Consider the following 15,506-nt stretch of genomic DNA (forward strand, 5'->3'; position numbering starts at 1 on the left):
TACATGAATAGATGGTGAGCCTTTAAGTCAGGAAGACCAGGCCTAAGGCATACACTACTAGCCATCTGGCCAACATCAAGTCCCTTAAGAATCCCCAGGTAACTATATATAAGATCACAAGAGTTTGTTGAGCTGCCCTGGTAGAATTAATCTCCATAATCAGAGACAGAAACAAAGTCTCTTCCTGCCTTCCCTGCTTCCCAGAAGAGGGAAGGTTTCAGAAAAACAGTAGCATCAAACAAATAGTTTTTACTATTTCTAGGACTTGTGGAAATTACTAGACAGATCTAAAATCCAAAACAAGTTGCTCAGTTGTCTCCCCAAAAACAAACCAAAATGTAGTGTGGGAATTGCTTTTTCTTGAAAATATTTTTAGCAAAGAATGTTCATTTTGCAAGAAGAAAAGCAAAGGTAGACTAGAAAGATGAGTGGAGGATTACAATGACAATTTCTAATTTTACTTTTCTTTCCTCACAACCAAGTTGTCTTTCGTATTATAAGTATTACTAAAGCCCATTTTACAGATGGGTGAAACTAGGGTAGAAAGCCAAAGAAATTCAACCAGGTACAGAAATCTAAGTGATGGAGCCAATGTTCAAAGTCAATTCTCCTTATCCTAATACCATGCACTTTTAATTATATCACATGACCATATACACAAGGAAAGGAAAGGTGTCCAGGACAATGACAAACCTTCCATCAGGATGAAGGTATGTTACTTGAATAGGTTCCTCATTACCAGAGTTTTTTTTTGTATGAGCACTTAACTGAAGATGTTGTGAGGGAAGAGCTGAAGTAACTTCTAACTCCAAAATTCCATGCCTAGATTCTTTGTGTAAGTACAGTATATAGATACTTAGTAGGTAAAATGTGGGACACCCTGGAAAAATCTCCCCCCTTTTATTCATCCAATTGTACTATTGTCAAATCAACAAGTAGTTATCAAGCACCTGAAAATGCGCAAGGAACTCTATGTGCTGACAAAGACCAAAATGACAAAATGAAACATTCCCTTCCCTCAAGAAGCTTGTGTTCTACTTGAACAGGAGGTGAGAGAAATATAGCATATTTACAGGAAAATATAATATCAAAGGAACTTTAGAAGGGAAAAAATCACTAATGAATCCAATAGGGAGAGGGGAATAAGAAGGGAGAAGATTTCATCTAACGTGGTAGTACTTGAAGCAGAGATGAGGAGGGAGTGAATTCCAGGTACAGAGTTGAGTGAGGGTACAAAGGCAATTAACCAAATGTGGATTTTGGCTAAGGGGAGGGAAATGGTAGACCAAACTGGTTGCTGGGCATGAATGGGAATACAAGGAAAGGTAGGCTCTTAGATCAAGGTGGACCTTATATACAGAAATTCTCCCTTATCCACAATTTTCTTTCCAAGGTTTCAGTTATCAAAGATCTAGGAAGATAGAGTGGGGCAACGTTCTCTTTTTTCAGCACCAGACCAGCTGTAGTAGTCTGCCTGCTACAGTGGAGAGCACATATCAGTTCTTTTGCTTTCACCTGGTGGGTGGTTATTGTTGCTATTGGGGGAGGGTGGTAGCAGTGGAGGAGGAGGCTGCAGTGTCACCAAGGGGCAGGGGAGGGAAGAGAGAGCACAGTACTATACAGTAAAGTAAACTTAGGTATAAAAAGTTAAAGTGAGAATAGTCTGTATTTGATTGGCCACTATCAGCAGTTTTAGGCATCCACATTGGGGGTTTTGGAATGTATCTCCAGTAGAACTGGGGGGGGGGAGAAAGTATTGTATATTACTCTATAACAATGTCAATTTACTTTATTATTATTGTATTTAATGTTGGCAATGTGTTTTATTGATCAATTAAGCATTGTTATGCATGAGTATAAGAAAATCATATTCTATGTGAGGTTGGCAGGTGTTTGTTTATAGCCATGGTTTCAGCCATCTAGTGAGGTCTTAGAACGAATACTCTGCAGATATGGGAGCTCTACTGTACTATGCTGAGGAATCTATATTTTATTTTAGAGGCAATAGAAAGCCAGTGAGAGTTTCTGAACAGTGATAAGGTCAGACTGGAGCCTTAAAGAGGACTAGAAATATGAAATAAGTATTTTATAATGTAAAGGACACTTAAAAATCCTTACCTTCTGCCTTAGATACTACATATGTAAGATTCTAAGGCAGAAAAGGAGTAAGGACTAGGCAATTGGAGTTAGGTAATTTGCTCAGGGTCAACACAACTAGAAAAGGTTCTTGAGGCCAGACTGGAAACCAGGACCTCCTATCTTTAAGCCTGACTCTCTATTCACTGAGCCACTTGGCTGTCCTGACATTCTTCTTCTAATCAGAAAACCCATGTTTAAGTCCTGATTCCATTACTTCATAGCTCTGTGACATTGAGCAAGTTTTCTGACCTCTTTACAACTCAATATCCTAATTTGTAAGATGTGGAATTGGAGTAGATGACGTCTTTTCTGAACTACCTAGGGAAGTCAATATGATCATAGCTTCTTGGTAAGGTGAGTACAAACGTTACTTGCCTAGTGTTCTTCCACTGAGCCACAAGCAGAAAGCTTACAAGTATTCACAGAGAAGCAGGACAGCCACCAATGAGGGAATTTATAGCCTGGAAGAGTTGAACTAGATGACTTGTAATGTCCCTTCAAATTAATTCTAAAATTTATGATTCGTTAAGTCTTTTCTAAATCTGAAAGAGGCAGTGAGGTGTAGTGAAACAAAATACTAGGCTATGTGGCAGAAGTGGGTTTGAATCCTTCCTTTGAGACTTAGCTAGCTGTGTGATCACACAAATAGTTTCTTAATATTTAAAATGGTGACTGAAAGCACTTATACTATTTGAGTCGGTATGCTACTTGAAAAAAAGTGTTTTATAAAGCCCTAAAGGTAAGACATTATCATCTATATAGTATCTTGTCTCTGGTTTTCCATCAAGCAGAAAGACTCAGAACAAAGGTTTAAATCTCTTTCACAATTTTAGGTACACATGGCTCTTGTTTTAACTACCATAATATCACTGTCACTTTCTCAGCAGAAATTCAAAGAAATAGCAAAGTCTCAATTTAAAAAAGACTAAGTGATATTATACTGCCTCAACAGCCCCCTTCCAAATGCACTCATTCATTAACAAACAACATTTAAAATTTCTGGCCAGGAATATGAAATGGTTGAGGGGGGAAATATTCTCTGCAGAATTCCCTGCTGCCCCAGTTCCTCCAGCCCAGTATTTTTTATTCTGTTTTTCATTTCACAAGGAGAGCTAGTCGCCTTCTGCTCTGTTCCAAAGCATTGACTTGGGGAGCAGTAATAATCTGACTGTACTGAGCAGGAGGGAATATTTATGGCTAGGTGATTTCCAACAAATTCAATTCATTTAATGAAAAATAGCACTGGAAAGAAAGGCTTGGAATGTAATTTGGCCAAGGAGTGGCTGGAACACAGATGGTGCCCATGTTTCAGACTCCTTGCTGGCCCAAAGCTTTCCCCAGCATTACCATCATGCGTGGCTTAAGGGATTTGTATTGAGTGGTTTTTCAATTACTTTTCCTTAAGTAATTAAAAAAAAACACCTGTGTGCATCCATGGACAAGAACATGAAGACCCACTTTTTAGAGCAGATCAGTTGGTCCCAAACACAGGCCAGCTCACTTCTCAGCAGAATGACAAAGAAGACAACTCAAAGCTGCATGAAGTAAAAAGTGTATGCTCATTGAACCCAACTTTTAAAGAGATGAGTCTCAAGTTTATTGAATTCAGGGGCTATTTCACACTGACTTTAGTCTAATTTTCAGAAGAAGGCCCAGAGAGGTTAAGTAATTTTCTTATGGTCAGAGCCAGTAAGTGGCAGAGCAAAGAATTTAAACTCAGGTCCCAACTCTAATCCACCATCCTTTCTATACAACATAATATTTCCTATATTTGCATTTAATAAAGAGAATTCAGAGGAAAAAGTATCTAATAGAGAAGTATTTTCAACACTGGAGCACACTGAGATGGGGGAGATTTATAGTAGAGGGTGAAGGGAAGAGCTCCCAGTGTGTTTCAAATCACAACTGGTGCCCACTCTCTACTTTGCCTATGAAACATAGTAAAATTAGCTTGAGGATTACAGAAAGGGAAAGAGGGAGAGAGGGGACCAGGAAAGGAGGAGAGGTGAGAAGAAAGACAAAAAGTAAAGGAGTTGATATGCCTGATCATTCTACCTGGATCACCATAATTGCCTCTTACTAGGTCTTCCTCCATCTTCTCCATTTTTCAAACCACTCTTTGCAAGGTTGCTAAAATCACATGGCATCTTAGAGTCAGAAAGAATCTTAGAGATCATCTAGTTCAGCTCCCTCATATTAAGAGATAGAGAAATAAGGCAAATAGATGGGAAAGTGGATGAAGCACTGAACTGAAATCAAGAGACTGTGTCAAATCCTGAGTCAACTAGGTATTTGACTAGCTGTGTGGCCCTGGGCAAGTTGCTTAGTCTAAGACTCAGTTTCCTCATCTATAAAATGGGAATAATGATAGTCCCTTAGGGTTGCTATTAAAATAAAATGAAATACTTTACACCTATTTGTAAAGTGCTTTATAAATCTTAAAAGTGTTTTTATCAGTGCCAACTATCACCACATAATCTTTTCATCTCTGCTTCCTGGCCAACCTTCAAGTCTCATCTAACCTACCTTCTACAGGAACCCTTTCCCAAACACTTCTCTTCTTCATTTCCAAATTATTCTCTATATACCTTGCTTGTGTCTACACCTTTTCAGACTGTAAACTCCTTAAGGGGAAGTAATGTCTTTGGCCTCTCTTTGTAGCCCCAGAATTTAGCACAGTGCCTGGGCACATAAGAGGTACTTTGTAAATGATTCCTGCTGCTAAAACCTGAGGCTCAGTGACTTGCCCAGGGTCACACAGGTCTAAGTGGCAGATCTGAGATTCAAACTTTTCTTATGCCCAGAAGGGACTGTTTGTCCTATTTATCTTTCACACCCAATGTCCCCTAAGTTCAACCACCTTTGTCTAACATTTAATGCTTTGTACAACATGTTTCTACACCATAATTTCTAAACTGATCTCACAAATAGTTTTATCTCAAGTCAGGCCCCTTTGTGCACCAAATATTTATTTACTGCACTTCATCTGTCTTTGTTCTCACTATTCCTTTTTGTGGAAAAGAGCACCTTTCTACTTTTCTCCTGACAAATTCCCACCCGTCCTTTGATAGTGAACTAAAATGCTACTACCTCTGACCCCATCTCAAAACCAAATAAAATTAGACTTCACTATAATATAAGAATAACATGTGTAAACATACATATTGCTCCTACTATACTATAAGTTGCTGAAGGCAGGGAATAAGGTTTTCTTCAAACTACCAATGTCCCCAGTGCCCACAACTGTGCTCTACATAGAGTATGTGCTTAATGGCTGTCAGGCTGTGGCAGTAAACTATCAACAAGAAGCACACTGGATTCCCCACAGGGAAGGCTCATCATAAGCTTGGCAACAGGGCAACTTTGTGCTAATCACAACTTGAGAGAGAAAGCTAAGTTAGCTAATGGAAGATACAAGTCAGGATCCAAAAGACAGGTTAAAATGCTGAATAAATGTATGTAAAGTCTTGCATTTGGATTAAAAAAAAACTCAACTTTTATAAGTACAAGACAGTAGGCATGGCTAGAGTAGTACGGTTTAAAGGTCCGGGAGTTTTGCAGAAATTAAAGTTCTACATGAATTGACAGTATGATATAGTAACAAAAAACAAACAGAATGCATTAACAGAGATAATATAAATGTAGGTGATAAAAAAGATCTCAATTTTTTAAAAGAGATTTATTATATCCAAGATATATAGATTCCCTCACTGTACTCTGTACTAGCTAAATCACACCAAGAGTACTGTATTCATTCAGTTCTGGGAGTCCTAGGAAATTTTGATAAACTGAAGATTGTCCAAAGTAAAATGGCCAGGGTTGGAAGGGTCTCAAGAGAATACCATATAAAAAATATCTGGTAGCAGCTAGGTAGCACAGTGGATAGAAAACCAGGCCTGGATTTAGGAAGGCCTGGGTTCAAATCTGGTCTCGGGCATTTCCTAGCTGTGTGACCCTGGGGAAAAAAAATCACTTAATTCAGATTGTCTAGCCCTTGTCAGTCTTCTGTTTTAGAATTGATATTAATACAGAAGAGAAGGTAAGGGTTTAAGAAAGAAAAAAAGAGAAAATATCTAAAGGAACTAAAAAAAAGTTTGAAGAAAAGAAGACTTGTGGGGAAATGTTAGCTATCTTCAAGAAGTCTCTGAAAGTCTGTGACCTGGAACTAGGAATAATGCAGAGTCAAATTTAACCTTTTGTAGGGCTATTCCAAAGTGAGAAGATAACTTGGGAAGTAGTGGGTTCTTAAATCCTACTTGTCCTAGAGATCTTCAAGCAAAGGTTAAATGACTACTGATCATGTATGTATGCAATAAAAAGAATTTCAGTCAATTAAAGGTTGAATTATACAGCCTCTAAAGCTCCCTCCCAACTCTGTGTGTTTTGGAACTAGGCAAGTCTTTAGAAATTACCTAGCCCAATACCCTTATTTTACCAAGATAGAAACTTGGACCCAGAGAGGCTCTGTGACTGAACCAAGGCTTCCCAGATAGTAACAAGACAATAAGAATCTGAATCCAACACATTTTCTACTCCACCAATCTCCAGCCCAATCTCTCCACTTTACATAGGAGAGAACAGAGGCCAAGAGATATACAGTGACTCGCCCAAGGTCATAGAGGCAGAATTCATCCCATGAGTAGAATTTGAGCCAAGGAACTTCTTGCTGCAAACTCAGTTTTAGTTCAATTACACAAGATAAAGAAGCCCAAACTACAAATGTGGTTACAACAAGGCTGAAAAAGCAAGGGTTGAAAGATCTAATTTCCTCACATAAACTGATCTTTTCTAATTAGCACTATTCTCCTCTGGTTTGATTAGCATCCCAAGGAGTTTGGCTGATACAATTTTACATAAAAATTGATAGGCTCGTGTTCTGACTAGTTTTAATTGTATTTCACTGTAAACATAGTAAAAGCTCACAAATCATTTACTTAGTGCTTTTCCCAAAATGCCTACAGGCAGAAAATAAGACAGCTCTGTCTGGCAGTAACATCCTCAATGGCGATTAGGGAAAGGAAGAAAATGAAATCTGAACAGATCTCTCCCATATTTGTTTTCTTAAAGTAGCCCAGAACGTTCTCATTTTCTCCCCTTTGTGCCTGCCTTCTCCCTCTCCTTTGGTACATGTAGTTACTGAAATTAAAACTGAGTGTTTTCAATTCCCTTCCTGCAGCTTAACATTCCCCTGTCGGCCTTCAAGACAGAGATGGAAAACTCTCTCAAAAGGGAATTGGTCTGTGTCATTACTTTCTAATGGAGAAATTAGGTACAAATGGACAGGGGAGAGAAGGTCTTGAAAGACCTCCTACAGTAGTGAGAGCACCCTAGAGTACACTGTACTCTAACTGCAACATAAAGTGCAAAGAGACCAGCCCCTCTAAGGCAATGGGGGCTTTCACTGCCCTGAAAAGCTCTAGGAGAATTGCCGAATAATGAGTATTGAGTTCATCTGGGAGACAGTCCCCTTTGCCAATCCACTCCAGCAAAAAGCTGGGGTGGCTGGTAATTACTGAGCCTTGCTATCTGGAAACAAATGAAAGTGAGAAAGCCTTGCAGTAGGACCCAGAACGAGTCCAGCAGTCTTCCAGCACCACTATCAGGGATAGGATATGGCCAAGATCTCAAAGACTTGGAACAGGAAGCTAATAAAGTAAGAATCAACCCCCTTCAAGGAATTCAGTGGGATCCTTGATTCCCAAATAGTTTTGATAATCACAATTTATATGTATGTAACTTAAGGTTTACAAAATATTTTCACCTCAGCAAGAGTATTAGAATTATCACTCTAGCTTACACAAGAGAGATGTGAAGGACTTGTTCTGGATCACAAAGCTAACATATTGGGTGGGATTATAACTGAGGGTTTCTACCTCCAAAAATTGCATGATCTATTTTCACAGTACCAGAATAAACATATCTTCATTCAGAAACCTACCTTCTTTTTGAGGCCAGCATACTTTAAACAATGAAAATTACTCTGAAGCCATTTGGGTATACAGATTCTTTGAACCCTAATACTTCTCCCTCACCCCCAAAAGAGAAAGGAATTAGCCCTTGCTGCTGTGCTTTGCATCAGAAAAGGCTTGACAACTTGGCAAAATGCACCTCAAAAAGCTTCTGACAGCTCCTCTCAGCAGAGCTGCCTGTGACAATTTAATTAATCAGTTGAATGTTTTTAAATGTCTCTCATTTTATCCAGTGAGAGCAAGTACTCCTTATAAACATGAGCTAACACCAAAGAATCAAAAGCTCTCCTTTCTATGTTCCCCAAAATTCTCACTATGGGTGTAGCATTGAGTCAAGAGTCCCCTGGAGTTCCTGCAACCTCGCTGTGAAGGCACCAAGAGACTAGGAGCAGCATTTCTGTAGTTTGACATCAAACTTGCTACCTATTCTGATTAAGCTTTTAAAACTATCACACTTAAAGACCTAGCAAAGACTTTTAAAGGATTCACTGTCCATATATGTCTTCCCTCCCCTGTCTAGATCTCTCCTATCACACTCTACCTAATATTGTTTGTGTAAAATGGTATATGACCTACTACTAGGAGAACTTCAGCTTCCTGAGGGAAATTTTTTCATCTTTGCAAGTCCCGTGCTCAGCAAAGAGTCTTTTACAAAGAAAAGGCTTAATTAATATCTGTTGACTGTAAAGATTGCTAATTGGATATAATGCAAAATTTTAAGTTACAAAAGAAATTAACAAATTGATTTGATCACCATCTGTCTAGAATATCTTCCTACATACTAATTTTCACTAGACTCTGGTTAAAATTCAATTAATCAATATGCAAATCTGAAAATCTTTAACAACTACTATTTTATTTCATGAGCAACAATTGGCCACAACATGATCTACTAGAGATACTTTTGGGAATATATCAAATTTAGTGATAATCAATCACTTCCTCTGAAAGTCATCATGGAAGACAGAAAAAAATTGTGAAATGACAATACCAAACAAAATTCACTTTGCTCAGCCAAATCATGTCCTGTCTCTCATATATGATTATCTAATTCATATATGGGCAACCTTTTAAGCCAAAAAACTGAGCATAACTTAGGTGGTGTGTCACTTTGAGAAAAAAAACCATAATTTCACAATATTTATAGTTTAAATAACAAAAATGTATAATTGTAATATGTAACTATTTAATAAACCAAAATAGGCAAATTAATATAGGTAAAGTTGTCCTAGTGCAGAGCGTCTACACTACACTACAGTAAATGTTTCATCCTCTATACGCGGCCATGTGTCATCGAAAATGGCTACACGTGTCATAGGTTTGCCATCACCGACCTAATTCCTAAAACCTAGTATTTAAGACAGGCAAAAGATCTCAAGAAAGGCCCCATTTTGATGTTCAGATTCTTCTAGATCTCCCAATCTCAAAATCCCTCAAGGTAATGCAGCTTGAAAAAGCAAGGCATTAAAAAAAAACCATACAAAAATCCAAATTAATAAAAATGAAAACCTACATTTGGGTTGACTTTAAACTGTTTTAAAATTAAAACTATCCTTGTTCACAATAAATCTGTATATTTATTCAAGATAGATCATTAATCCATTGCTTTCATATTCACTTTGCTTAATTACTTAAGAACTGATATTCAAAATCCCAAATCTTCAAGTGGCCTAGATGCTGCCATATGAGGATAGAGCAGAGTGAAGGCTCTTCAGGGACTAATAAACCCACTTTTTATAGCACTTTAGTTTACATTTATTATTATTAGCCAGAGTTCACACATTTTGATTAGTCTTCCTGTGATTTACTTAGATTCCTGTGGACTCAGCTTTGAGTGGAGATGGAAGAATAGTCTTTCAAGTATCTGGATCTCGTGGGCTTATTAAAAGGCCAGCTAAAAAATTAGAAACCCACCTTAACCCATGGTTAACAAGGTGAAAACATCCTTTTTATTATTTTTGAGAAAGTACTATATTAGATAGGTTTTATAAATAAACATGGGTTGTTGGATGTGGGGGAGGCAAAGGTGAGAGTACAATTACTCTAAGTTTGTGTTAGAAGTCAATTAAAAATGTTATTTACAGAATCACAGATGTATATAATATGAGGAGTTTGAGAAGGACTGGAAAAGGTATTCAGTTCAACGTGTAATTCTTCAAATACTTTTTGGCTACCCCAAAATCTTCTCTTTTTTCAGGATATATATCAGGATATATATCAGAATATATATATCAGGATATATATATTCATATATCTTTCAACTGAATACGGTCTTGCTTGTCCTCCTCTGGATACTCCCCAGCTCAAAAATTATCTTTCTAAACATGACACCCAACAATTAATCTATATATTGTCTGAACAAGGCAAAGTGTGGTCCCCAATTCTGGTCATCATGTTTCTCTTAATTTTATTTCAGGTCCTCTGCTAAATTTCTGTTGATTTAATGAGAGTCTTTGAGAGTTATACTAGTAGGTCTGGCAAATCCTTTACTGCTACAAGACCTTCAACTATAGACCTCGAGATGGATAGTGTTTCTTTTGTCTAAGGACCAGTCTAGTTGATTCAAACAGTTTTCTCAGTAAAAGGTTGGTCAAAGTATGGAAGAAATATTTTGTGTAATAACTCAAAAAGACTAACATCTTCTAAGGCATTGGAGGAGTTAAGGTCTCTAATAGTGAATGGAGCAAAACTAACAATGAAGTCACAGATCCTTTAAGTACTAAACTTTAGTACTCTCAAATCAGGGACCACAGGAAAATTAAGTTTTCATTTTCTTTCAGGTATATATCACAAATTAAGATATAAATGGAAATTCAGAAGTACATGTTTTAAAAAAGTTAAAACAGAAAGACAATTCCAACAATAATGTTTCATAATTATTAAAGCTCTTGAAGTTTCAAGAAAGTTCAACCTAGAATACTGAATATTCTTCAATTTCATAGGTGTTTATTTCATTTGAAAAAATGTTGTAGACTTTAGAATGAATTCTGAAATTATGTCTATAAAAATTCAGAAAGGAAAAACCCAGTTTAAAAAATTTTGCTTGCTAAGAAATCATGGGTACCACATCTGATTTATTATCAATTCTAAATTGAAAGTCTGAATGAATGTCATTTACTGTAGAAAGCTTGGTCCCTGCTCTGAAGGAGAAGATTACATAATAGGAAGTTAAAATTATACAAGATAGAATATTTAAAGTATATAAACAATTGCAAAACTGGGATTTATGTATTTTCCCTTCATTTTGTGACTAAAAAAACTTTCTATAAAGAGGAAAGAAAAAAATTATAATTTACGTCATACTATTATGTCTATAATACTTATGAAATTGCATAGTAGAATGTCTTTTCTCCCCTACATATACTACCCTAATTCTACTTCCAAAATAACTTCTATGACTGCTGGAAACTGAGAAATTTCACTTATTGTATGGGTCCAAATATTGGTTATGCTTTTCCTTTTAAAAAAAAAAATCTCTCTAAAAAAATCCGGCCCATAATTGATGTTATTTTTCCACTTTCAAACCATTTTTTCCAACTTCTTTTCCTTATTAATGAGTAGTCTATATTAAGCCTATATTAAGACAATTGTGTTACACAGAGCACACAAAATTGAACCAAATGGAACTTTTACCTAAAATTGCTATACTCAAGTCATCACATTATCAGGACTACTGCTACTACTGCTTAAAATTGGTAGAAGTAGCAAAATAAAATATGCACACAATGGGCAATATACTCAAATCATTTTTCCCTTGTGGCAATGATTGGAAGATTAATGCAATGGATTCATCAGAACAGGGCAGCGTAAATCAAGGAATACCAGTAAGAGAATCTGAGAGCTTTAAATGAATTTGTTAAAACCATTTATTATTGTTTCTGTTAACAAGGTGAAAACATTCTATAAATAATAAGTAAGTATATTATAGGTGTCCATGTTTATCCTTCTTTTAGACTATAAAATCAATGAAAGCAAGGACTATGTCTTCTCCACACTTTGAATCTCCCTAATTCCTAGCCTGCTGAATTGAAGGGATATGTTATATGACTTAAGGAAATTTAATCACCTTCATTGCCTGTAAACAAAGCTTTCCTTTAGGCTGCACATCCAAACCAATATAAGTTCCTTAAAAGACAGGAGCTACTTTGTTTTTATTTTTGCAGTTATTTTTCCTCCATTTTTGTTTTTAGAGAACCTGGTGGCAAAGAGGAGGTGCTCAATAAATAATTACTGAATTGTACCTACCAGCAAATTTTAGTTCAAACCCCACACCTCTTTCAGGAATCTTTTCTTGATTCCATGAGCAGAAGTGACCTTTCCTTCCATTGAACTTACTTCTCTGTCACTCATTTGACATTTACCTAATCAAATTCTGCACATAGGATTCAGACCTAGAGATCTAAAAAGGATAATCTAGCCAAACTATCTCATTTTTGTAGAGAAGAAATTAAGGCCCTGTGAAGAGACAAGAGACAAGACATTTTATTTTGCCCAAGGACAAACAAGTAGCAGGTCTTAGATTTCAAAATGGGTCCTGTAAGTAGAAATTCTCTACTATTTCAGAATGACTCTTACACTGTTGTATTATTAATTTTTCAAGTGTCAGCATTTATATGCAGGTCTCACTGTCCCAACTAGAAAGTAAGAAACTTGAAGGCAGGAACAATGTCAATACTTTGCATTCCCCAAGGAGCCCAGCAGAGTAAAAGCATATAAACACTCAAATGTGAAATGAATAAATGAATTCACAATGATGGGGTGGGGGAAGAGTGGGAGAAGAATGACTTTTAGTAAGAACTGCTACTGTTAATGAAGCTTCAATTTATGGAGAGTGGATAAATGAAATGAACAGTTGTATATACACTCTTTGCCTCAAATGATTTAGTGCTCTAAAGGGTAGGTGTTGCCCTTGTCAAAAGGACAAGAAAAGTAAGCAGTCCCGAGAGTGGAGTCTTTTATGGGAAGTCTGGTTGGAGTCTTATACCTCCAGTGGTGTGTGGACCATTCCTGTCATTTCTCTTCAACTCACAGCAAAAGTAAAATGAAACAGCACAATCAGGCTTCTGTTTTCTTTTGCTGGGCCTCCCCTAAGAGGATTTAATCCTGTGACAGAGGCAGCAAAGAGCTAAGAGTGGCAGAGTCACCAAAGGCACGGACCATGACTAACTAGCAACATGAAGGCCACACACTTGTCACATCCAAATGACAAATGAAAAAATTTACAACCCTGAGTTAAGGGACTTGGGGATCTAATCTAAGCATCTTTGCGTCTCCCTGGCTGTCTCTCATTTGGTGCCCAGATTGTTATACCAAAGTGCTTGGGAACAGAACGGCTGTCACCACGTGCATCAGGAGACTGACAGATCAAACAGCAGAATATTCATAATCAAAGTCTCCTAGGAATAGCAGGCAAGTTCAGTAGAAAATGAGAAAAATGTTCTAGGGCTTGTACTTTGCTTCTGGTTATAGAAATCCAGGATCCAAGATCTCAATAAATTTCATTTAAAAAATAAATACTATTATTTTAATATATACATATGCATGTGTACACACAAACATATAAAGAAACATACATGATGGCATTGAGGATGAATTCTATATACATCACTGTCAACCACAAATCCCTCCTTGACTACTCATAAGAAACAGTGCCCTAAGGTAAAACATTCTGCATTACAGCATTAAATTAATGTACTCTGTTCCATGCTGTTACTGTTTGAGACTCCAGGAAAAATGCCTGAATGAACACAGAAAGGGTTCTGCAGATTGCAAGCACTGACTCATAAGCCACATAAAATCTCCAAGGCTGACCCAGTTAAATATTGGTTGGTTTAAAAACAAAAACAAAAACAGACTCTGCACTCTGTCTAACACTCATCCTGGGTGACCTGAAAAGAGATTTCTGAGGAACACTAACTATCCTTACACTCTCACCATAGTCTCTAACCTTTCATCTGATAGTTCTGATAGCAATTTCCCATCTGAGACAGACAATAAACCACTCAAAAGATGGACAAATAAAATAATGAAAGGTGGTTTGTTCTCAATAAATCACTGACCTGAAAGTCAAGTGTTTGTACAATCTATGAGATAGATTTAACCTCTTCTCCAAATGCAAAGGCAGAAGCAGCCAAGTCTGTTACTAGTAAACATCAGCTTCCTCACATTTGTCCCTCCAGAGATTTTAAATGAAATAAATTTAACCTTTACAGAGGAATAAATATCAATACTCAGATTATTTACCATTCTTATTATAGTATATTTGCAAAACATTTTACAATCACTTATTACTTTCTTTCCATCACAGAGTTTCACAGAAAAAAATGCAGCCACAGACTAAACAGTTAACATGAAACCCAAGCTCCCCAAACAACTTAATGTATTAGTCGACATTCAAAGTTCCAGAGATGGAGGCGCAATCAACATTCTGAAATCAACGGTTCAAATAGCACATACAAATTCAGAGCTGGAAAGTATCTAGGCTCATCTGATAATTCAGGAATCATGTGCTTCTATGTAAATGCCTCAGGAGATCAAAAGCTTATGGACTCTTAAGGAAGTTTGTTCCATTGTTGGGCAGCTTCTTCTGTTGCATCCTACTCGTTTTTAACTCATTTGTAGAAGCATGAGAGGACACCTGAAATAATAGGTCTATCTCCTTTGGTAATAATATAAAAGGTGAAATTTAGTAACTATATTTCTATAGAACTTTGTAGTTTACTAAGAACTTTCCTGTGAGTCAAGATATTCATGTAATATCATCCTTCAATTACCATAAAGCTGAATATGGAAAAAGACTTGTCTAGGGTTCACTGCTAATAAAGTGCTCCAGCCAGGATCACAGTACAGGTCCTCCAAATCTGGGCTCTCTGCTCTATTCAAGCATAAAAGCTTGACATTCTTTGGGAAGTTCTGTTCACGTTAAATTCACAGAAGAGACCTTTGGATAGCAAATGCTATCCAAAAAAAAAGAATGCTCACATGGTATTTATATGCTACAACTCTTGTGAAGAAGGCACCTTTATCAATAGAGAATGGAATGATTTGTTTCCAGATGCTATGGCACAGTGAGAAGCATGCTAGATTTGAAGTAAAAAACTCTACAGTTCAAATCCTGGCTCTGCCAACTTTACCATGTATGACTGTGAACACTAATTCTCTTAAGTTTAATAACTCTTCAACCTCAGTTTTCTCCTCTGGAAATTAAATGACCTTTGTGGTTGCTTCGAGCAATAGAACCTATGCTCCTAGGAGCCTTTCCTTAGCTACCTGAGATACAAAGATGAATGTCATTAGGTCTCTGAATTTATCTATTATGGTCTCTGTATTAGTCCCTCTGTTTTTTTTATAAACCATGATAATGCCATGTAAGATGACCGAAATCATATAAAATGGGTC

At 36.9% G+C, this 15,506-nt stretch overlaps 1 protein-coding gene across 1 annotated transcript in view; it reads right to left on the reverse strand.

Annotated features, from left to right (window-relative positions):
• KDM4B (lysine demethylase 4B) overlaps window positions 1–15,506 on the reverse strand; it is a 314,929-nt gene that overhangs the window by 61,827 nt on the left and 237,596 nt on the right. The window lies entirely within an intron of this gene.

This window comes from Gracilinanus agilis, chromosome 1 (genome assembly GCF_016433145.1).
Source record: "Gracilinanus agilis isolate LMUSP501 chromosome 1, AgileGrace, whole genome shotgun sequence".
In the NCBI taxonomy this organism is placed as follows: domain Eukaryota; kingdom Metazoa; phylum Chordata; class Mammalia; order Didelphimorphia; family Didelphidae; genus Gracilinanus; species Gracilinanus agilis.